Consider the following 23,076-nt stretch of genomic DNA (forward strand, 5'->3'; position numbering starts at 1 on the left):
GGCTCCGATACCTTCAAACAGATTTAAAAAATACCTTACCTCGTTTTTCTGGTTGTACTCGCTGAGACTTGGTATGCAGCGAGTTAGTCCACGATTGCCAGAAATAGAAAAATCTACCTTTCATTTTTTTTTTTGTTTTGTTATATGCTTCATTTTACTGCATCAAGGTGTTTGAAATTTGCATTGTATTTTATAATCGCAGCTTTCCGTTGTTTAGTGCAAGTGCTACATTTATATAAATACAATGTTCTTCACCAGTCATTTCGCGACTGCTGCCGTGCCATTTTTGAGCTCTTTATTTTTATTTTTTATTTTTTATTCAGCATTTGCTTGGTTGGATTTTATTCTCAAACAGTTTTCTCTGGGAGCCTCCTTCCCCTGTTTCAACTGGCTTGGTAGCCCTCCAGGTCTATTTGTGCAGCTGCTGTCCTTAAATTATTATTTTTTCTTCTTATTTTCCTCCTTCTACTTGCTGTTTCTTTAATATTATGTCTTTCTCTTTCTAGGCTTACACAGTAACATGCTGGAACACATTCTCCAAATTCCTGAAAAGGGTTTGGGAGGGTAAATTTTGCGTCTTTGCATGTCTGAATATGTCTTTATTCTGTTTTCACTCTTGATGGTCGAAGCTACATTCTTTCCTTTCTTACAGCGTTTAGAGGCAGTGATGAGAATTCTGAGAAGAATATTATTCTAGTTCTTTTGAAGGCAAGATGTTTTTCCTCTTTGGAAATGTTAAGGATTTTTTCCTTTATTCTTGGTGTTCTGATATTTCACCGTAATAGATTCAGATAAAAAAATTTAAACTGATCCTATTTGGCATTATTGACTCTTTAAATATGAAAACTGTGTCTTTTTTTTATTTTATTTTTTTTACGTCTGGGGAATTTTGATCTCATTTCTTTTATTATTTTCTCCCCTCTCTTCTCTTTAGCCACTCTGGTACTTGCATTAGGCCAATGCTGATCCTTCTGTCCTTGTTCTCTTAACTTTCACGTGTTTAGCTCTTTTGTTTCCTCTTGACACTGTGTTCTAAGAAGACCACTCAGAAAAACTTGTTCTACAGCGAGAGTTTTTTTAAAAAAATCTTAAAATTAGTTTGTTTCTTAACAACCAATTCTTGCTTTATAAATGTGAAAGCCTCTCTTCATCTTTCTCCAAATATTAATAATTAACTTGAACTCACTTTCCCTGTGTTGTATCTACTCTTAATACTTTTAATTTAAGTCAGGGCCTCATGTGATCCAGTTACTGCGAGGCGTCCGTCCAAAGAAATCTAGGTCAGCAGCCAACATCCACGATGAGTAATTTACAGCTCCACTTGGTCTCTTGAGAAAAAAGCAAAGAGGAAATGCATTTTTAATGCCTATCTGACATCTTAACTATTGCTTCTCCCCACTGCTGCGTCCCCGGCACTCTCGACGCTGCCGCCAACAGATCTCTGAAAATCTCTCCCACTATCACTTTCCAGCTCTCTCAAATCCCCTCTACTCTCTAGTCCATACGGCTTCTTCTCCACACCGCTCCCCCCACCCCCGCCTCATTGTTCTTCTTTTTCCAACGTGGAATCTCTATGGTCTTTACATTTAAAAAAAATCTCCTATACATTAACTGTGGATTCTCCACCACAAAGGAAAACCTAAGAGCTGCCACATTAAGAAACATCTTTCTCCCTTAGAAACTGAACACAGTGAGGGGAGTCTGTGTGAATAACAAACAGCCCCGGTTCCACTTTTCCCAAAGAAGTATTGGAAGATTTCTGTAAAGAGACTCCTGGGACTTAATAGTGGCACCCAGGGACTACTTTTCCGGTTCCGTCTCCAGCCTTCTCCTGCTGGCACGAGTTTAATTACTTTCTTGGCATCCCGGGGGCCATGCCAGGCTGAGCCTGAGCTCATTGTGATTCCTTCTCCCAAGCCTTAGAGCCACGGAGCGGCGCGCTCCAGTTTCTGCTCTATGGCATGTGCAAAGTGGGAGCTTGACCAGTTCCTCGTGCTTTTGTGCTTTTGGAGACCCGCCATGGTCACCTTGTTTTCTGCCACCGATTAGCTTCAGTGGTGAGAATTCGGAAGATGGCCGCGAAGTCTAAAGTGGCTTAATAGCCCTAACCGGTTTGGCTCAGTGGATAGAGCGTCGGCCTGTGGACTGAAGGGTCCCAGGTTCGATTCCGGTCAAGGGCATGTACCTTGGTTGCGGGCACATCCCCAGTAGGAGGTGTGCAGGAGGCAGCTGGTCGATGATTCTCTCTCATCGATGTTTCTAGCTATCTATCCCTCTCCCTTTCTCTCTGTAAAAATCAATAAAATATATATATTAAAGTGGCTTAATAAATCTTGCCTGTAAATTAGGATTACACACCCTTCATCTGGGTCAGGGGTTCTCAACTCCAGCTGCACATCAGATTGACCTGGGATGATTTAAAAACAATTCCTCAGCCCAGGCCAACTGAACTTGAATCTCGGCGGGAAGGCTCCAGGCATCAGTATTTTTCAAAAGTTCCCTACACAACTCTGCTCCTGGTGCTTCTGGCCCTTCTGACATTGCTGTCTTCTTCCCCGGGGGAGCAGGGGGGAGGGGCGGGGGTGCTGAGGTAGTGGCCTTTCTCCTTCTCCCCAACATGTACTCACAAATTGGGCAAATGAATAGCAGCCATTGTCCATTCTGCTATTCTCTCTAGGGCTATGAGGCAGCTCTCAAAATCAAACAAACAAACAATTTGGTAACTTAGGTCTATGAACAATCCTAACATGGGAGTCAATTGATGCTTTATCATATATATATATATATATATATATATATATATATATATATATATATAATTTGCAACCACAGACATCCAAAAAAAGAAAGAAAAGCTTTAAACATGTAATATTTCCTTGGAAGAGCCTTCCTTGAAACTGCTTACTATAGTTATTCTATAAGTAAACTGATAATTGCAGGGAAAAACAATCTAAAATTGCTATTAAATCGGTTTAATATCTTTAATAATTCTATTTCCAAATCCTTTCACAAAAGGGCATTACAGTTTTTCAGTTTATTGCAAACGTACATATATTTTTAAAAGTCAGCCCTAGCCGAAGCCGGTTTGGCTCAGTGGATAGAGCGTTGGCCTGCGGACTCAAGGGTCCCAGGTTCGATTCTGGTCAAAGGCATGTACATTGGTTGCGGGCACATCCCCAGTGGGGGGTGTGCAGGAGGCAGCTGATCGATGTTTCTCTCTCATCGATGTTTCTAACTCTCTATCCCTCTCTCTTCCTCTCTGTAAAAAATCAATAAAATATATTTAAAAAATAAAATAAAAGTCAGCCCTAATGCTGCAGCTATCATACACATTTTTAATTATTGGCACTATACCGTAAAGCACAATAAAGAACACCTGCTTTGAATAAATGACAGCTTAGGATACTGTTGCCCACATACCATATAGGTTGTTTTACAGCAGATAGTAGTTGGCCAAACTTCAGATGGCAAAATGCTGAGTTGTGAGGGTGATATTGTCCAGCTAGTTATTTCTTGTCACTCTGGACTCCACTGTGGCAGGACACTCATATCCTTAAGATGCAAGGCCTAGCACAAAGCCCCCCACAGATCCACTGGATATCACAGTGTTCTGTCATCCAATTCTGTTGCCTTTTCAAGTATGTTGTTGATTTCACTTGCTGCTTTCTTTGCTCATTTCTAAATCTGTCTTCTTGCTCTGTGTACACCCCTTTCAACTTTCTTCCGGCCGATCTGCACATAGCCACTGTGGCTAGCAATCTGCAGGAGAACAAAGCTACCACCTATTGCGGTTGCTGCAAGTTTTCCAGCTTTCTGGAACAACAGTCCCACACACTGGCCAGTCACTCCACCCATTACAACCTGGGTGGCTGCTGAGTATTTTTCTACCATCGGTCCAGACTGTGGCCCAAAACACAATTCCACCAGTGGTGTCTTCTTGCATACTTAAATCCAACACTTTGGTCCTCACTGGTTTGGCTCAGTGGATAGAGCGTTGGCCTGCAGACTCAAGGATCCCAGGTTCGATTCTGGTCAAGGGCATGTACCTTGGTTGCGGGCACATCCCCAGTAGGAGGTGTGCAAGAGGCAGCTGATTGATATTTCTCTCTCATTGATGTTTCTAACTCTCTATCCCTCTCCCTTCCTCTCTGTAAAAAATCAATAAAATATATTTAAGAAAAAAAAATAAATCCAACACTTCGTAAGAGTCATCATCACTTTCATACTCTTGGGGAGGGGAGTCTGAGTTGCCCTTATACTGCCAGTGGCCTGTATTGAAGGTCGATGCTCCATCCTTGTCATTTCCACTCTTGTCCCATGTCATTGGCATCTCTAATCACGATCAAACTCTTTTGATCTGGTACCTTAAGAGCTACTTCTCACTACTTGATCATGTTTCTGGAAGCAAGTGTTCCCTGTCAGTGATTTTAAAGCCTGACTAATGGCCCTGGTGGAGCCTGGGGTCTTGAGTGAATGCAGGCATGTCTGTCACAAGACCTCTGTCCCCATCCAGGAACAACTCTAATATCTTAAGAAACTGGACATCTGTGGAGGTTATGTTTTTTGTTTTGTTTGTTTTTTAAAAAATATATTTGATTGATTTTTTACAGAAAGGAAGGGAGAGGGATAGAAAGCTAGAAACATCGATGAGAGAGAAACATCGACCAGCTGCCTCTTGCACACCCCCTACCGGGGATGTGCCCGCAACCAAGGTACATGCCCTTGACCGGAATCGAACCTGGGACCCTTCAGTCCGCGGGCCGATGCTCTATCCACTGAGCCAAACCGGTTTTGGCAAGGTTATGTTTTTGGTTTTTTTTAAAAATATGTTTTGTTTTTTTTTAGAGAGAGAGAGAGAGAGGAAGGGAGAGGGGTAGAGAGAGAGAAACATCGATGGGAGAGAAACATCATCAATCGGCTGCCTCCTGCATGCCCCACATTGGGGATCAAGCCTGCAACCTGAGCATGTGCCTTGAGCGGGAATCGACTGCTGACCTCTTGATTCACGGGTCGATGTTTAACCACTGAGCAACACCAGCTCGGCAGGAGGTTATGTTTTAAATGACATCTGACTTACAACTTCAGACTTTCTCAATGTGGTAGACTTACATAATGCCGCATATATTTGACTTTCTTTCCAATATATGCAGTTCTAACAACATATTCTCCCCCAGATTTGCCACCCTGACTTCAGACCTTCCAAGGTTCCACTTTTGGGCTATCTGGGTGAATGGCAGATCTATCACGACTTGGATCTGGGCAACTCCATGGTTCCAATAGTCTGATATTCATGGTGAAAATGTTTTCTTGTTCACATTTAACACAGAAGTTTTACTCTACAATCCAGCTGACTATCATACTTTAAAACCCAAAGATGATGAGGAAAAAAAAAAACAACAGAAAGAAAAAACTATTAAAAATACCCAAGGATGGGTTATAGCACCCAAAAATGTAGGCCAGGCCCTCTGGCCCCTGCTTTACTGGGGAAGGGACAGGATGGCCAATAACACCCCGTGCATGACCTCTTCCTCTCTGTCTTCTACTGGGGAGAAAGCCAAGTTTTGTGTGATCGGAGAGGTAAAAGATGGAGCATACCCAAGCCTTCAGCCAAGCAAGCACACAACATTGGTTCTTTACTTCATAATCGAAGCCATATGTGAACCTGGCAGGTTGTCCTCATCCATTCAACTCAGCTGATGCTATGTCCAGTCCTTCTGCTAATAGAGAGCAACCCCCTTGAACCAGTTCCAGCGTCTTTGCCCCTTCCCCATGTTCCCTGGTCTTTTTATTACCTCTGTCGTGGGCTGTCTGTTTTACTGACCTCCGTCCAGTACCCCTTTTGGTGGGGGAGGGGGAACTTGAGATCCTGAAGGTGGAAGTGGACATCATGGGGCTGTGACCCGTGGGAGAAAGTAACAAAGCAATCAGACGTTTCTGTGGAGGATAAAACCTGTTGGTGTATATTTTGAACCTCATTATGCTGAAAGAGTTCATGTCTCCTCAGTTTTTAAGTGCTGTACATATTTTTAAAGAGACTCCTGCTGTTACCTCAGCCTTGTGATGTTTTAGACTCCTGAAGGTGGGGTGGAAAGGAGACACACACACACACACACACACACACACACACACACACACACACACCCCTATCCCTCCATAAATACCAGAGGCAAACTCTGGTACTTTCCATGTTGGTTGAGCTTGGTGCCTGTCTTTCATGGCAGTGAATTTCCTCAGATAGTCTGTGATGGTTGCATGCTCATGTTTGTGTTGGAAACTTCCTGCTTGTGTGGCTGTGATGCTGGCTCTGATAATGGAGTTTGTTGTTTTTGTTTTTTTTAAATATGCTTTTATTGATTTCAGAGATGAAGGGAGGGATGGGAGAGAGAGAGAGAGAGAGAGAGAGAGAGAGAGAGAGACAGACAGAAGAGAAACATCAGTGATGAGAATCATTGATCAGCTCCCTCCTGCATGCCCCACACTGGGGATCGAGCCCACAACCCGGGCATGTGCACTGACTGGGAATTGAACCATGAATGACCTCCTGGTTCATAAGTTGATGCTCAACCACTGAGCCACATCGGCTGGGCATGGAGTTTGTTTTGAGAATTGTAGAGCTGGAGTGAAATGGGCGCTCTCTCTTGGGGATTGCTGGCTTTCTGGGGAAGTTTTAGGCAGAGAACACATGTTGCTACTGTCCATTAGCACAAGCCCTTGGAGAATGAGAGAGAGAGAGAGAGAGAGATAGAGATAGATAGAGAGAGAGAGAATATTCAGAACTCAAATTAACCACCTAGAAGATTGCTCAGCCCTGTAGGAATGTCTCTTCTGATCCACTAATAAGTCACATACTAGAGGTTGGCAAACACTGCTAGATGACCCTTCAGATTTATAGCAACCCAGAGATTTTAACCATATGAAGAAAGGTTTAAAAGTTAATTGATGGAATGGCCATTTTTGTTAGGTACAAATGGCCACATGCTGAATTTATCAGTTGTGATGCTGACTCGAGGTGCTCTTAGTTGAGAACAACTGCTCTCTTAGTAATACTCAGATCCTGGCTTTACACATTACTATGATATAATTCGACACCATACATATCAAAATCTGCAACAAATTTTAAAAAAGAAAATCACAGAAATCACTTAGAATTGTATTATTTTTCTTTGAAAATTAATCATTAATATGGTTGAAGGTGCTAGTCTCAAGGGAATGGGTGCCAGCTCACAGTGAAGGGTGCCATCTACTGGATTTACTAATAATATTCTCTCTAACAAGACCAGGACTGGAGTCTTTTCGATACTATTTCCTCCATTCCTGGAGCACTCCCTCCCTCTCTCCCACTGGCCCCATTAAAAAAAAATATTTTATTTATTGATTTTAGAGAGAGAGGAAGAGAGAGAGAGAGAGAGAGAGAGAGAGAGAGAGAGAGAGAGAGACATTGATTTGTTGTTCCACTTATTCATGCATTCATTGGACTTATTTATGCATTAATTGGTTGTTTCTTGTATGTGCCCTGACTGGGTATTGAACCCACAACCTTGGCTTATCAGCATGATACGCTAACCAGCTGAGCTACCCGACCAGGGCCCACTGGGCCCATTTTAACACAGCATAAATGGAGCACAGAATCTTCACGGGGCTGTGGTAGCAGCTTCTGAATCGGATCCTGACAACGCTCATCTCTCCTTGAGTGTGTGAGGCATCAGTCATTTGCTTCTAGTAAAGAGAATATAACAAAAGTGATGGGATGTCCCTTTTGAGATTGGGTTACAAAAGACGGTGACCTGTGTCTTCATCACAAACTGTCTCTCTCTGATGCCTCTTGCTTGCTTGTTGTGATGAAGCCAGCTGCCGTGCTGTGAGCTACACCATGGGGAGGTCCACGTGGCGGGGACCTGAGGGCAGCCTCTTGCTGACAACCAATGAGAACCTGAGGCCCTCATTGGAACCGAGATCCTCAGTCCAACAGCTTGTGAGAGACACAGTCCTGCCAACAACCTCTGATCAGGCTTGAAAGCAGCTCCTTCTCCCGTAGAGCCTTCAGATGAAACTGCAGCCCCAGTCAACACCTTGACTGTAGCACCATAAGAATTCCGGATCCACAGAAGCTGTGAGAGAATAAGTGTTATTTTGAGCCCTTAAGTTTGGGGATAATTTTTTAGGCAGCAGTAGGTAACTAATTCAAGGGCCAGTGCTGGCTCACTATTTTGATGGATATCAAGAGCTTCAGAGGTTTCCTGTTTGAATTTGGCTCGATAAACCTCATAAAGACTTTCTATTGTGCCTGGCTGGTTAGCCTGTTAGACCTTGCATCACCAGGGGTGTACTTCTGGAAGCTTCTGGGGCCACTCAGACTATAGTCCTGCAAAGAGGATGTTACAAAAGGCAGGTCTTTACCACACACCAGGTGAGTGAACATTTTAAGGTACATCTGCTTTCCAAAGTAACATGCATTATTTTTTATTATTAATTTTCAATTGTAAGCATAAAACACGAACACATTCTCCTGGTGAAAATAAGGACATAGATACAGATAAAGTCCTCTTCAACAGTAACCTGATCTAGGCCTCTCTGCTCCCCACCCCCCTCCACTCTTTATTATGAATTTGGAGTAAATCTTTCCAGAACTTAAAAAAAATTATATAAACATGCATGTGCTTGTTTTTACAAAAATAATACTCTCTTGAAATATCATTCACATTTTTCACTCCTCCTTGCTTCCTCCCTACCCCCCACTCAGCCATCTCATCCAGTTTTGAAATCCCACTTGATACATATGGATCTAGTTCATTCTTGGCTATGAAATGAGGACCCCATGTTTTACTTCTCTACGTCATAGGCTAGCCTTTAGGTTGTTTCCGGATGTTGACTCTTACACTCCGTGCCGCAGTGAACATCACCTGCCGTCTGTGCCGGAGTGTGTTTTCTAGGGCAGACGCCTCACAGGGGAGATGCTGGGTCATGTAACATGCACACTGCAGTCTTAGCGACACTGGCCAAATTGCTTGACAAAATGGCTGTGCCACTTGAAGTACGGAAAGTGCCCATTTGCCCTACGCCTTGCCAAAATACCATATTTTCCAGTCTGGTGGGTGAAAAATGATTTCTCGTTGTTTAAGTTTGTAGTCCCTTGGTTATTAGTGAGGTTGAAAATCTTTCCATGTGTTCATTGGCAGGTTCTCTCTTTTTCTGTAGGGCTCTTGGGAGAGCAGGTGTGTGTGTGGTGCGCATGCACATGTGCGTGTGCATGTGTGTGTACGCACGCGTGTGTGCACGTGTGTGCGTGCATGTGTGTGTGTGTGTGTGTGTGTGTGTGTGTAGTGGGGGAGGGTGTGGATCTGACCTTGGATGCCAGCTGCCCAGAGGCGTTGCCCACCAGTTCTGAGAACATTGGCCGCCCATTACTGTGAGCACTAGGAGAGCCTGTGAGAAACTGAGCTCACGTGCAGCCTCTCTGTTTCTTTTTTTTTAATGTTTTATTTTAAAAAATTTTATTATTATTTAAAAAAATATTTGGTGTTTTTTTAATTTCTTTATTGATTAAGGTATCACATATTTGTCCTCATCCCCCCATTCCCATCCCACACCCCTCCCACACATGCCCCCACCCCCCTGTTGTCCTTAACCGCCGGTTAGGCTCATATGCTTGCACACAAGTCCTTTGGTTGATCTCTCCCCTTTACCCCCACCCTCCCCTACCCTCCCTCTGAGGCCCGACAGTCTGATCGATGCCTCCTTGTTTCTGGTTCTGTTCTTGTTCATCAGTCTATGTTGTTCATCATTTCCCCTAGATGAGTGAGATCATGTGCTATTAGAAATACACTTATAAGAACCGAAAATGAGACAGGCAATAATGGTTATGGTGACAGGCAAATGAATCAGTCTGTAGTGAGTTTCTTTTTAAAAAATATTTGTATTGATTTCAGAGAGGAAGGGAGAGGGAGAGAGAGATAGAAACATCAATGATGAGGTAGAATCATTGATTGGCTGCCTCCTGCACACCCCACACTGGGGATCGAACCCACAGCCCCGGCATGTGCCCCGACCTGGTATCCAACCAAACCATGACCTCCTGGTTTATACAGTTCGATGCTCAACCACTGAGCCACGCTGGCTGGGCCAGCCTCTCTCTTTGGGATGAGGAAGAGACCCTGGTTTCAGCAGGGACAGTAATCTAGAGAGCCACTGTGGTGACAAACTGCTGGCCTCTTCCCCATACTACTGTGTGAAGTCCAAACCAGGGGGTTATGAGATTGGCTTGGTTACTTGCCTCTGATTAATACAAGATAGGTTGCTGCCGCCCTATGGGACAGGGCAGAGGACCCATGGGAGTGAGGGGCCTCCCGTGGGTAAATTAATGGAAGACTACAGGACGCCTAACCAGGCAGGACTGACAGGGCACAGACTCTGAGGGATGAGAATTCGGGGACACCTCCCACAGCAAGGCAAGAGTATTAGGACTGTGTGATGGAGGCGGCAAACCTCACGGCGGGTTGCAAAAACAAAGATTAGAGATGATCCTCACATTCCTTGCCTTGCGAAATATGTACATTTAAAAGAATCTCTCGCGTCTTTGACTGACTCCTTTCTCCATCTCCATGAAGATGGAGGCTTGTTACTTAAACTGTAGGTTACAGAATTGTGATGGAATTTGAAGAGGAACAGATCGGATCCAAAGATCTCTATCTTGCAGCTGGACACAGAAACTTAGGAGACTTTGAGACTTTGGTGTGTCTCTTTTTGGGAAGTGTGAGTACATTTTATGTTGTAAGGGGAGGTGGGGGGCGGGGGGGGCGAGGAATCACATTATTTTAGAGAACAGAATTTTGGAAAGTGTATATAGGGGAAGATGGGTTATGTGAATAATGAGGGACCAAAGGAATGGACTGTTTTGGGAGGGAAGCGGGACACCACCTACCAGTTTGTCCGTTCTAACAGCAAGCCTGATTACTTCTGGGCAATTCCCTAGGTGCATAGGATCTTGGTGGAAAGATAAATTGAGGACCTGGCAGGACTCCTGCTGCAGAAACTTAAAGAGGCCCCTGAAGGCTCCATCTGCCAGATTCTTCCTCTAATCTTTGCAACAGAGCCAAAGTGTCGGCATGTTGCCTAAAGTATGTGCGGGTGACTCAGTCTCCTGGAACTTTTAATCTTTTAATCCTAAACGGAGTGAAGCAAATGAATTCATTCATTCCAGTTCCTGTGCTGGAAAAGATGGTCAAGCCACTCCAGTCATAGAGGCTCTCCTTGGTTCGGTTTTGTTCCATTGGATGAATATATTTCCATTGATTTATCCGTTCTCTGTCAACATCTGGGGCTATCTCAAACACTGCTGCTGGGAACATTTTTGCACTTCGCTTTTTTTTTTTTTTTCCGTGCACATGTTCAGCGCACACATTTCTCTTGGGCACATACCCAGGAATAAAATTGCTAGGTCGTCATTTTAACAGAGGTTAAACACGCATCTTTGAGTTATTAAAGTCTGATGTTAACTGGTTTTTTTTTTGGTCTACTTCCAGTACCATGCAGGAACCTTAGAAGATTCCATTTATACCTCCTCCTGACCTATACGCCATTGTAGTTGTGTATATTGAGACTCTCCTAACATGATGATCATTTTGTGCAGTCAATATGAATTTAGAACTGCCCATGTATTTACTTTCTTTGCTCTTCAGTCTTCCTGCAAATCTATCTGGGCTCATTTTGCTTCTGCCTGAAGGACACCCTTTAGTATTTTCTTTCAGGAATTCTACCGGTGATGAATTCCACCAGTCTGGTGTCCAAATATATTCTTCTTTCACCTTCATTTTGAAGGATATTTTCATTAAATATATAATCTGAAATAGGCAGCTACTTACAACACTTCAAGTATATTTTCTTTTCTTCTAACTTGTTCTGTTGAAAAATTAATTCTTTTTCAATTTTTATATCAGTATGGACTCACGGATATTTATTTTATAAATGAATACTGACTATTTTATACATGGGCATCAGTATGGACTCATGGATATTTATTTTATAAATAGAACTTTAGCCCTGGCTGGTCTAGCTCAGTTGGTTGGGTCATCCCATGCACCGAAAGGTTGCAGGTTCAATTCTGGTCAGGGCACATGCCCCAGTTTTGGGCTCGATCCCTGATAGGGGGCCTGCAGGAGGCAGCCGATTGATGTATCACTCTCACATAGATGTTTCTCTCTTGCTCTCCCTTTCCCTTCCTCTCTCTCTAAAAATCAATAAAAAATGTGTTAAAAATATAACTTTAGGTTATAGTTCATCACTACATTATTTACTTTGTTTTTCTTGTCCCAATTGTTCCAGCTTTGGCCAATAGTAGCTCCTTCGGGTTGTCTCCTATGTTCCTTTGCGATACACCCATGGTTTTGTTTTTTGAGCCTTTTTTTTTTTTTTTAAGCTTTCAGGCACTTCAAGATGCTCCTCATTCATCTTGTATTTTTCCTGCCCTAGCTCGAGAACAACCTTTTCTCCAATGAGCCCTGGTTCCTTTTATTGGAGAATGGTATTGGAAACCAAGAAGGGTCACTTTTTATACTTTTTCCTTCTTGTAGATATTTTTAATCATGTATTTTATTTCTTATTATTTTTTAAAATACATCTGTATTGATTTCAGAGAGGAAGGGAGAGGGGAAGAGAGAGAGAGAAACACCAATGATGAGAGAGAATTGATCGGCTGCCTCCTGCACCCCGTACAATGGGGATCGAGTCTATAACCTGGGCATGTGCCCTGACCGGGAATCGAACCCTGACCTCCTGGTTCATAGGTTGATGCTCAATCACTGAGCCACGCTGGCTGGGCTATTTTATTTCTTTAAATAAAGTAAGCATTCCACCCCCCCCCCCCAAAAAAAAATCTGTATCCAAAGTTTTGGTTAAGTCTAATTCTGCAGTCTGTTGTTTCAGCTGGTTCAACTCATGGTGACTTATTCTCCTATAAGTTTGTTTATTTTCTACCTTATACCGATGACTGGACTTGAAAAATTATTTTGTAGATTCACTGAAGCCTAGGATGAAGCTGCTTTTCTCCAAAAAAATGTTGCCTTTGCTTTTTCTTCTTGGGGGAGCCCCAATCTGGAACCACTTTAAACCAGGTACACAGCTCTAATTTCCCAGAACTACTCAGGCAATGTGAACCTGAGCTGCAAGTTCACGGTCACAACTTCACAGGGAAGGATTTCTCCTTCCCCTCCTTTTTTTTTTCCTGCTCTAAATATCGGCAGGCCAGTGAGGTCCCAGCTTAACATGGGAAAGAGCTCCGGTTACAGCCATCCTTGTTTTACTTCGTTTTGCTTTATTGCACTTCACAGATGTTGTGTTTTTTACAAGTCCAAGGCAAGACCCTCCACCAGCAAAAAGATTACGACTGCTTTCTTGCGATGATTTATTAAGGAGGGTCTGGGACGGAACCTACCATATCTCCGAGGTCTGCCTGTACGTTCCCTACTGTGGGCAGGCACTGGCATTGTTCTGTGTTCACATTTCCCCATTTAAGCCACTAAAATCGAAGCACAAGTGTTCCTTATTAGCAAATCCCTTGGGATAAAACCAATTCTGGGCTTTGAAACTGTTTCGTTCTGGAGGCTCCTGCTTTCTCTTGGCCTGATATTTCCTTACTCTTTCATTAGCTTTTCAATGCCCTGAAGATTTAAAAAATGTACTCAGTGGGATGCTATGTTCAAATCATACAGCTAATTTCCTGGAAATAGCTTTTTTTTTTTTCCAATCAAGGGACTCTGCCTTTCTTCAGTTCTGGAAAATTCTTAGACATTATCTCCTTAAATATTGCCACTTCCTGATTCTTTCTAGTTTCACTCTCTGGAACTTTCATTAAATATGTTTTGGTGCCTCTCCACCTAGCCTCCTCTCCCTTAATTACTTTTTCATATTTTCAATCGTTTTGTGACTGTGCTGCCTCTGAGTGATTTCAGAAGTTCTGGTTCCTAAATCACTAATTCACCTTGTGCGGCCCATTCTCTTGTTTATCTCATTATGTTGGGCCATTTGTCAATTTGGTCTCAGATTCATTCCCTAACCTAGTGTGTTCCATGTTACAAGGAACTATGTATCCCATGATCCCTTCTGGGTAGTTTGGCCAAAGGAAGGTATTGGCAGATGCCTTGAGGGAGAGGGAGGGGAGAAACTGCGGTATTTCTCTCCCTTGGTCTTGGCTTTGGGTAATGTATCTGGGAGCCACTGTGTCTCCTTTGAGCCTCCATTTCCTGCCAGAAGCTGTAACGTCCATGGCCACAGCAGCTGTGACTCTAGTTCCCATGGATGGCTGTAAATGCTAGGGTTTGATAACAATCTTCTTTATTGCCCTTTCAGCCATAGGGGTGGTGGTAGCTTCCTGCTTTTTTGTAAAATCTCTGGGATGCATCACGGTCCCCTCCAGTCTTCTCATTCCTCTGTCACCTGTGTAATACATTCCTTGTAGTTATGTTCTTTTTGTTGGAAATACCTAGAGATATTTTTTCTTTTCCTGACTGGACCTTGAGTCATCCGCCATCTAAAACATTGTTTCAGTGTTTTAAAAAACACGTCCAAGATTTTCATCTGTTCTTGATTCATAGCCACCTGCTTTTATGTGTGTTGATTTTAAATACATTTATTTTAAAATCTTTTTCAGATTGTTCTATTATTTCTACTGGATTCTGTGTGACTCCTCTTACATGTTGGCTTCCTTTTGTGGCGTTGGGCTTCATTGTGGCCTTTGTAATTGTTGTTTTTTGAATGCTTATCTTCATGGAAGCTTTTTTTCTCTCCCACTCACTGTCCCTGGAAACTGGTTTTATGATTGTCTCTCTCTTTTTGGATTCTCTCATTTTTTAAAAATTAGATCTTTATTATTGAAAGTATTACATATGTCCCATTTTTGTCCCCATTGACCCCTTCTAGCTCGCCCCTGCCCCCCACCCCAGGCCCTCATCACCCTATTGTCTGTGCCCATGGGCTATGCATATATGCATACAAGTTCTTTGGTTGATCTCTTCCCACCCACCCACCCTCCCCTACCTTCTCTCTGAGATTCGATAGTCTGTTCTATGCTTCTATGTCTCTGGATCTATTTTGTTTATCAATTTTATTCATTAGATTCCACATATGAATGAGATCAAGTGATACTTGTCTTTCTTTTTTCTTTTTTTTTTTTTGATACTTGTCTTTCTCTGACTGGTTTATTCCACTTAGCATAATACTCTCCAGGTCCCTCCATGCTGTCTCAAAGGATAAGAAATCCTTCTTTTTTATTGCTGTATAGTATTCCATAATGTAAATGTAGCACAGTTTTTTTTATCCACTTGTCTACTGATGGGCACTAGGGCTGTTTCCAAATCTTAGCTTTTGTAAATTGCACTGCTATGCACATAGGGGTGCATACATTCTTTCTGAATGGTGCTTCGGATTTCTTAGGATATATTCCTAGAAGTGAGACCAGTGGGTCAGATGGCATTTCCACATTTAATTTTTTGAGGAAACTCCATGCTGTTTTCCACAGTGGCTGCACCAGTCTGCATTCCCACCATATGTCATATATTTCTGCTCTAACCTAGGCATGTGCCCTTGACCAGTGTACTAGGGTTCCCTTTTCTCCACACCCTCACCTGCACTTGTCATTTGTTGATTTGTTGATGGTAGCCATTCTGACATATGTGAGGTGATACCTCATTGTCACTTTAATTTGCTTCTCTCAGATTATTAGTGACTTTGAGCATTTTTTCATATGTTTCCTGGCCATCTGTATATCTACTTTGGAGAAGTATCTATTTAGGTCCTTTGCCCATTTTTAAATTGGATTGTTTGTCTTCCTTTTGTTAAGTTGTATGAGTTTCTTATATATTTTGGATATTAACCCTATATCAGATGTATCTTTGCCAAATATGTTCTCCCATACAGTGGACCCCCTTTTCATTTTGCTGATGGTTTCTTTTGCTGTGCAGAAGCTTTTTCTTTTGATGGAGTCCCATTTGTTTATTTCTTTGCCCTAGGTGATGTGTCTGTAAACATATTGCTACAAGAGATGTCTGAGATTTTGCTGCCTATGGTTTCTTCTAGGATTTTTATGGTTTCATGACTTACTAGTACATTTAAGTCTTTTATCCATTTTGAGTTTATTATTGTGTATGGTGTAAGTTGGTGGTCTGGTTTCATTTCTTTGCATGCATCTGTCCAATTTTCCCAACACCATTTATTGAAGGGACTGTCTTGACTCCATTGTATATTCTTGCCTCCTTTGTCAAATATTAATTGAACAAAATGGCTTGGATCAATTTCTGGGTTCTCTGTTCTGTTCCATTGATATGCCTGTTCTTGTGCCAGTACCAGGCTGTTTTGAGTACGGTGACTTTGTAGTATAACTTGATATCTGGTATTGTGATCCCACAAACTTTGTTCTTCTTTCTCAAGATTGCTGTGGCTATTCTGGGTCTTTTTTGTTCCATATAAATTTTTGGAGTATTTATTTGTTCTAGATCTGTGAAATATGCCATTGGTATTTTAATAGGGATTGCATTGAATGTATAGATTGCTTTGGGTAGTATGGACATTTTAATGGTGTTAATTCTACCAATCCATGACCACGGTATATTCTTCCACTTGTTTATATCTTCCTCTATCTCTTTTTCCAAAGTCCTGTAGTAGTTTTCTGAGTACAAGTCTTTTACCTCCTTGGTTAAGTTTATTCCTAAGTATCTTAATTTTTTTGTTGCAATGGTAAATGGGATTGTTTAGTTTCTCTTTCTGAGAATTCATTATTGGTGTATAAAAATTCCATCGATTTCTGGATGTTAATTTTGTATCCTGCTACATTGCCAAATTCATTTATTAAATCTAGTAGATTTTGGTGGAGTCTTCAGTGTTTTCTATGTACAATACCATGTCATCTGTGAATAATGAGAGTTTTACTTACTCCTTTCCTATTTGGATGCCTTTTATTTCTTCTTGTCTGATTGCTATGTCTAGCACTTCCAGTACTATGTTGAATAAGAGTGGTGAAAGCAGACATCCTGTCTTGTTTCTGTTCTTAGGGGAAATGGTGTTAGTTTTTGCCCACTAAGTGTGATGTTTGCTGTAGGTTTGTCATATATGGTCCTTATTATGTTGAGGTATGATCCCTGTATTCCCACTTTGCTGAAAGTTTTTATAAAAAATGGGTGTTGGATTTTGTCAAATGCTTTTTTGGGGCCTATTGATATGATCATATGACTTTTGTCTTTCCACTTGTTTATGTGATGTATCACCTTTATTGATTTGTGAATTTTGTACCAGCCTTGCATTCCTGGAATAAATCCCACTTGGTCATGGTGTATGATCTTTTTAATATATTGCTAGATCCCAATTTGCTAATATTTTGTTGAGGATTTTAACATCCATATTCATCAGGGATATTGGCCTGTAGCTCTCTTTCTTTATAGAGTCTTTATCTGGTTTTGGAATTAGGGTAATGCTGGCTTATAAAAAGGGCTTAGAAGTGTTCCTTCCTCTTGGATTTTTTGGAATAGTTTGAGGAGGACAGGTGTGTTCATTCTTCTTTGAATGTTTGGTAAAACTCCCCTGTGAAGCCATCCAGACCAAGGCTTTTGTTTGCTGGGAGTTTTTATTTAATTTTATTACTTCTTCAATTTCATCTGTTGTTATTGGCCTATTCAGGTTTTCTGATTCTTCCTGATTCATTTTTGGGAGATTATATTTTTCTAGGAATTTGTCCATTTCATCCACATTGTCTAGTTTGTTGGCATATAGTTGTTCATAGTATTTTCTTACAATCCTTTGTATTTCTGTGGTGTCAGTTGTGAGTTCTCTACTTTCGTTTCTGATTTTATTTATTTGGATCCTCTCGCTTTGTTTCTCTTATTGTTCAAATTTTTTTTTATTGATTAAGGTATTACATGTGTCCATATCTCCCCAATTGGCACCCCCCCTCACTTTGTTTCTTGATGGGTCTGGCTAATGGTTCATCAATCTTCATAGAATCAGCTCTTGGTTTCTTTGATTTTTTTTTGTATTTTTTTTAAGTCTCTATGTCATTTATTTCTACTCTAATCTTTATTATTTCTTTCCTTCTACTCACTCTGGACTTTTCTTGTTCTCTTTCTAATTCTTCTCTTTTTATTTTATTTATATATATATTTTTATTAATTTTTAGAGAGGAAGGGAGAAGGAGAAGTAGATAGAAACATCAATTATGAGAGAGAATCACTTATTGGCTGCCTCCTGTATACCCCCACCCCTGGGGATTGAGCCCACAACCTAGGCATGTGCCCTTGACCAGAATCGAACCTGGGACCCTTCAGTCTGCAGGCTGACATTCTATCCACTGAGCCAAATCAGCTAGGGCCTCTTTCTAATTCTTTAAGTTATAGGGTTAAATAGTTTGTTATTAATTTTTCTTGTTTTTTTGAGGTAGGCCTGTAGTGCTAGGAACTTCTTTTGCTGTGTTCCAGATATTTTGGGTTGTTGTACGTTCATTTTCATTTGTCTCCAGGAAGTTTTTTTTATTTTTCTTATCTCATTGATAACCCTTTCATTGTTTAATAACATGCTATTTAGCCTACATGTGTTTGAATGTTTGTGTTTTTACTGTAGTTGATTTCTAATTGCATTTCATTGTGATCTGAGAAGATGCTTGATCTGATTTCAGTCTTCTTGAACTTGTAGAGACTTGTTTTGTGTCCTGCCATGTGGTCTATCTTTGAGAATGACCCCTGTGCACTTGTGAAGAATGTATATTCTGCAGCTTTGGGGTGAAATGTTCTACAAATGTCAATTAAATCCATCTGATTCAATGTGTCATTTCGAGTCACTGTTTCCTGGTTAATTTTTTGTCTGAAAGATCTATCCAGTGCATTCAGTGGGGTGTTAAAATACCCTGTTTTGACTGTATTGCGGTTGATATCTCCCTTAAAGTCCTCTAGAAGTCTTTTTATATATTTATTTTTTACATATATATTTTATGTGTTTAGGTGTTCCTATTTGGGTATATATATGTTTACCAGGGTTATATCACCATCTTGTTTGAATGATAGCCTTACTGGATAGAGTAATCTTGATTTCAGATCCTTGCTTTTCATTACCTTGAATATTTCATGCCATTCTCTTCTGGCCTGTAGAGTTTTGATATGAAATCAGCTGACTGCCTTATGGGAGCTCCGTTGTAGGTAACAAATTGCTTTTCTCTTGCTGTCTTGAATATTCTTTTTTTTTAATATATATATATTTATTGATTTTTTTTTACAGAGAGGAAGAGAGAGGGATAGAGAGTTAGAAACATCGATGATAGAGAAACATCGATCAGCTGCCTCTTGCACAACCCCTACTGGGAATGTGCCCGCAACCAAGGTACATGCCCCTGACCGGAATCGAACCTGGGACTCTTCAGTCCGCAGACCAACGCTCTATCCACTGAGCCAAACCGGTTTCGGCTTGAATATTCTTTGTCTTTAATTTTTGGCATTGTAATTATGATGTGTCTGGCATGGGGCTGTTTGGGTTTTTCTTGCCTGGACTCTCTGTGCCTCCTAGACTTGTGTGAGTTTTTCCTTTACCAGGTTAGGGAAGTTTTCTGCCATTATTCCATCAAACACGTTCTCTATCCCTTGCCCACTTTTTTTCTCCTTCTGGCACTCCTATTATGCAAATATTGTTACATTTTATATAGTCCCACAGCTCCCTTTAGCTGTCCTGTTTTTTTTAATTGCTCTTTCCTTTAGGTTTTCTGATTGATTTTTTTCTACCCTGTATTCTAATTCACTGATCCAATCCTCGGCTTTCCCTAATCTGATGTGTATTCCTTCCAATGTGTTCTTTATTAGTGCTCTGTCATTCTTTATTTTTGACTGGTCTTTTTTCATAGTTACTGTATTTTTTCTCATGCTGTTGAGCATCTTTGCCATCATTATTCTGAACTCTTTATCAGATAAATTTCTTATCTCCATTTTGTTTAGCTCTTCTTTTGGATAATTCTCTTGTTCTTTCATTTTGGGGTTGTTTTTTTGTCTCCCCATTTTGGCTGCCTGTTTGGGTTTGTGTCTGTGTATTAGGTAAATCTGCTACAACTCCCAGACTCTACTGCAGGAAAATGTCAGATGCTGTTTCTGACTGGCCCTGAGTACCCTGTGGCCCCCTCTGCTGGGGCTGAGTGCCTTTGGAAAGGATCAAGATGTACACCTGGGTCTGCTTTTCCAGCCCTGGGGCCCAGAAGGAGGTCAGGCAAAGACTCAAAGTCTCCAGAGATCCGTCTCTTCCTGCAGTGTGATTATTATCAGCTTTGATTAGCCTTGGGGTATGAACCTCAGAGTGAGGCAAGAGGTCTTTCAACAGGGTGTGGCAACTGCCTTTCCCCCTAGGCCAAAACCACCTGGATAGCAAAGGTCCCCAGAGAATGATGTCCTCCGCAGTGTGAGGGAATGACTCAGCACAGGAATCTGGGGTGGCTGCTGTCTGAGCTCCAGCCCCAGAGCCCCCAAACCAGGATTCTCCTCACACAGATCCAGTCCACTCTGCCCTCCCTCTGTTGGAGCCCAAGGTGAGTGGCTGTAATAACCAGAATGGTGAACTGAAGTTTTTTCCCTCAGTGTCTCGCAACCCTGAAGAAATAGTACTGTGGACCAGAAGATTTAAGCAAAAGCATGGAAAATTTATTACAAGCAGAGTCACACTCCCCGCATGGGGAGGGGACTCAAATAATGGTTTCCAGTGAAACTAGTCGGTCTAGGACAGTGGTCGGCAACCTGCGGCTTGCGAGCCACATGCGGCTCTTGAGCCTCGGTTTGCCACTCTGTTGACTAATGAGTTTGCTGACCACTGGGATAGGGGCTTAATCACAAGGAACAACAACAGCCTGTAATTATTGGAATCGAGAGACTAGGTCAGTGGTCGGCAAACTCATTAGTCAACAGAGCCGCAGTTTGCCGACCACTGGTCTAGGAGTATATATGTGCTATAAGCTTGCTCTATATCTACCTGTGTTGCCACCTGATTCCCTCATTGTTCTTGCCCAGGAAAGGACAGGAACATTCCCTGATCCTATGCGAAGTGCACCTTGTTGTTGCAGGCCCTCCCTTGGTTTCACATCCTGTTCTGTGTCCAAGAACATTCTATTATTTCAACATGGTTGGTTTCTGTGATTAGGCTGCTCAAACTGCTGTATCTGCCCCTGCCTTTGTTTTCCACTGGACTCCTGCCCTGTCTGCCTGCGTGTCAAGCTAACACCTCTCAGCTGAACACAAAATTTTGTGCGTTGGCCCTTTAAGAGGGTGCTTGCATTTCCAGCTGAATCTTGCTGGCAGACAGCAACCCTGCTGCTTTACACAGTCAGATGTTCTGCGGACACCTTTCTCACTTCTGGTTCTCTGGGCTTGGAAGCTCAGCTTGGGGTTTAGACCCCAGGGTTCTCAGTGGGAACCCCCCACAGCAGAGCCACAAAGGGAAAGGCAGTTACCACATGCTGTTGAAAGACCTCTGGCCTGACCCTGTAGTTCATATCCTGAGGCTAATCAAGACTGCAGGCAGAGGCATATCTCTGGAGGCTTTGAGTCTTTGCCTGATCTCCTTCTGGCCCTGGGGTAGGAAAAGCAGACCCTGTTGCACATCGTGGTCCCTCCGGGCCTTCAGCTGCTATCAGTGGGAGCCTGGCCAGTGCTTTCCCATCTCTGCCCTTCCTACTAGTCTCTATGTGGTCTCTACTTTCCATCCTTGGTTATCAGGGTTGTCTACAGTGGATTTTTCAGGGTGGTTCTTCTGTGTTTTAGTTGTCTTTCCAGTTTGGCCCTGGGAGAATGTCAGTGTAGCTTCCACTTACTTTGCCACCATTTTTAACCCTTTGCACTCGCTTGCTTTTTTCTCGATTCCTTTATTCTACTCGGGATTTACTTTTTTAAATACCCCAGATTTTACAAAGCGCGGCAGTAGAATAAAAAACTGGAGTTTCTTTTCATACAAACTTATTTATTTGGATTTTTTTATATTTCAAATTATTGATACATTCAATAACCGTCACACTCGACATCCGAGTGCAAAAGGTTAAGAGCCCACGAAATTTTTTTACCTATCAGTAACTGCAAGGCGGGTGGGAGCTCAGTTTGCAACCCAGTGGGTGGACAGAGCCACAAAGAGGAGGAAGAGGCAGGAAGGAAGCAAGGGTCCACTCTACCAACCAGTGGGAGAAAGCAGCCTGAGCACAGGACCACGTGGATCAGCCAGCCTTTGACCTGGCACCACTGTGGTTCAGGAGCCTTCCTATGATTGTCTCAAGACAGAATGGCTCCTGGCTTTAGCCTTGTGGGTATGTCACAGTTCCACACCAGCAGCTCACGCAAGATGTATACCTGGTGGCTGGTGCAAATCTCTGTTTCTTGCTCTATGGCAAGCAAGCATCTTGTTTCTAGCTCCACTCCCGAGCAGATCGGTAGAACTTGTTCAGCCTTCAGATACAGCTGGGGGAGCATGTGCTCAGCGCATCAGCTTCCCCACTGGGAATAGGGGGGGGAGATTGGTGGTTCCTTATTCCTTGGCTGGAGTTGAAATTTCAGACTGTGGTCAAAAGGTACAAACTTCCAGTTATAAGACACATAAGAACTAGGGATGTAATCCTATATAATAAAGAGGTAACATGCAAATTGACCATCACTCCAACACACAAGATGGCCACCCACATCTGGTCAAAGAAGGCCTCCCCATGTGGATACAAGATGGCCGTCACAAGATGGCCAGCAGGGGAAGGACAGTTGGGAGGGACCAGGCCTGCAGGGGAGGGCAGTTAGGGGCGACCAGGCCTGCAAAGGGAGGGCAGTTAGGGGTGACCAGGCCAGCAGGGGAGGGTAGTTGGGGGCAAACAGGCCTGCATGGGAGGACAGTTAGGGGTAATCGGGCCAGCAGGGGAGCAGTTAGGCATCAATCAGACTGGCAGGAGAGTGGGACATCCCTCGAGCAGTCGGATATCCCTTCAGGTGTCCCAGATTGGAGAGGGTGCAGGCTGGGCTGAGGGACATCCCCCCACCCCCATCCCCCATGCATGAATTTCGTGCACCGGGCCTCTAGTGTACAATATGATGACTGTAGTTAATACTG

The 23,076-nt window shown here is 42.5% G+C and overlaps 1 pseudogene; it reads right to left on the reverse strand.

The window, feature by feature from the left end:
- Positions 1 to 3,553: 3,553 nt before the first annotated feature.
- Positions 3,554 to 4,330, reverse strand: LOC129148826 (FUN14 domain-containing protein 1-like; annotated as a pseudogene).
- Between the last annotated feature and the right edge of the window lie 18,746 nt (positions 4,331 to 23,076).

Source organism: Eptesicus fuscus, chromosome 1 (genome assembly GCF_027574615.1).
Source record: "Eptesicus fuscus isolate TK198812 chromosome 1, DD_ASM_mEF_20220401, whole genome shotgun sequence".
In the NCBI taxonomy this organism is placed as follows: Eukaryota; Metazoa; Chordata; class Mammalia; order Chiroptera; family Vespertilionidae; genus Eptesicus; species Eptesicus fuscus.